This window comes from Pieris brassicae, chromosome 9 (assembly GCF_905147105.1).
Source record: "Pieris brassicae chromosome 9, ilPieBrab1.1, whole genome shotgun sequence".
Classification (NCBI taxonomy): domain Eukaryota; kingdom Metazoa; phylum Arthropoda; class Insecta; order Lepidoptera; family Pieridae; genus Pieris; species Pieris brassicae.
The window spans coordinates 1554667-1556985 of NC_059673.1; the positions used below are offsets into that span (position 1 = coordinate 1554667).

The window sequence follows — 2319 nt, forward strand, 5'->3', positions numbered from 1 at the left end:
GTTTCCGTGGTGTAGCGGTTATCACATCTGCCTAACACGCAGAAGGCCCCCGGTTCGATCCCGGGCGGAAACATACTTTTTTGTTGTTTTTTTTTATACTTTTACATTTCATTCTAATAAAATATATTACTATAAGATATTTTCACAATAAATAAATAGAACGTTAAGAAACGAAACGTAAAGGTTTTAGAATTCCTATTAAGAAAATACAAGTCGATCTCACAGTTCAAAAGTCATGCATACATAACACTTGCTTGCTTGTGGCTAGAAGATCAGCGTTACGACAAAAATATACGACGAATCGGGTATTAAGTATCGAAAAATAATACTTTACATTGAGTTATACAATCTCGACAGTTCACATATGACAGTTATCACATAACGGTTTATCAACGAACTGTATAAATATATAAATAAAATAAATCTATTTGCAATTAAAAGTGCTCATCTATATCTCTCTCTTTCAACAGAGCGTACGTAAATACAGTATTAAAAAGAGACAAAAGAGTATCTAAATAAGATCAATTAGTCTGTTATAGGAGGTAGACCTGTTTTTGTTGTTGTTTCATTAAATTCTTTAAATGGTCAGCCACATATCTAGTGAACAATTACCAGAATACTTAATTTTTTCCTATTTAAGGATTTAAAGATGGTTGTGATTTATTTCGTGTAAATAGTAAAAAAATAACTAAATGTGCATTACAGTAATTTATATAATTAGACTGAATAACAAAAGCCTTTTACGATTGATTCATTGTTTAAACATAATTACGGACTACACAATAACTGCACATGTATTACGACGGCACATTTTGACAAATGTCTAGAACGTTATAATGTATTACCACTGATTTCGCGGAAATATGACGTTGGTGAAACAGGGCTCTATTATTACCACTGTTTATTTGTTTCTAAACTGAAGCGTTATCTTTTAGAATTATTTGGTAGAATTACAATCGTAAAAATTCGGAAAGAAATTACAATAAATCACAGAAGGAAGTCAAAAATGAGAAAACATTAAAACATGCTTTACGACTTTGTTCCGTGGGCATGCATGTCAAAATTTATTACTGTTTTGACATACGGATGTCCGACATAAAGCTCAGTATCGCCTGCATCTTACGCTTAAACTTCATCGTAACATTATAATATTAGGTCCTTACATATGAAATTGGCCTATTTCGTACTGGCCACTTTAATCACGATGTTCTCCTCTTTGGTAAGGAATTCCAAATTCAAATTTGTACAGCTATTTACTCATGTATTTGTGCTTCGATCACCGTAGTTCATTTGTTTTTTTTCTGTTTGCGCCACTCATTTTACAAAATGGAAAACTTAAAGTAAATCTTCGTGGCATAAATACAGAACAATTCAAATAATTAAATAAAAAGTTTACATTAAAATTTACTAGTGTAAGAATTTTTTTTTAGTTAAGGTGATCGCAAGCAGTGCAAATTACATAAGACATATAGTGATAGACAAAACAAACGGAACAAATAGTATTGACTTTTGTTAACATAGCTTTTACACATTAAGAAAACACTTTTTAAACGGATTGAAGCTATTTATTATTATTATAAACTTATAATTATGTAAATAATCCGTTTAAAAAGTGTTTTCTTAAACGGAACAAAGCAAATTAATCAGATCATATGTAAAAATTTAAAGGGATAATAATACAAAATATGACACATAAAAAGAGCATCTTATTGGATCACCGCTTTTCTCATAGCCTCTTAGAAAGCTGCTGACGATAAAACTCGTTACCTTCGTTACATAGAACGAGTCATTATTATGATGACGATTTATGCATCTCCGGAACTAGCGAGTAACGTGCCTACTACTGTTGAAGATTTTCCACAGATTGAATAATATTGTTTTCCTGTGCCGCTAATGGCTGCGAAATTGTCTGCTATGTTCCAATATTGTATACAAAATGTTTTATTAATAAACACATATATTATATATTTTTTAATTAACATTCACTCATTTATAGTAATGTGGTTTGAATAAAAAACATTTTATCCTATACCTTTTATGAATCTTAAAGTAAAAGCTCTCACGGATTATGCTTAAAAGACATCATCCTCGCGTACATGTCCTCATTTTCACAATATGTTGTGTATTTAATAATTATAATGATATTTTCCTCTGTAAATGTTTGTTTGTTTCATCTTTGATCTTTGGCTACATTTTTAGTATAGTTTTTGATTATATATAATTTATGTTATCTGTATTACGAAATAAATAAATGAATGTCACTATAATAACTATTGTAATTCAAAATGTCTAAAAGTAGCATTCAATCGACGCCTGAAA

The 2319-nt window shown here is 29.9% G+C and overlaps 1 non-coding gene across 1 annotated transcript; it reads left to right on the plus strand.

Moving 5' to 3' along the window:
* On the plus strand, window positions 1-73 carry Trnav-aac. The gene has a single exon. It is a non-coding gene; the product is annotated as a tRNA-Val (tRNA).
* The last annotated feature ends 2246 nt before the right edge of the window (window positions 74-2319 follow it).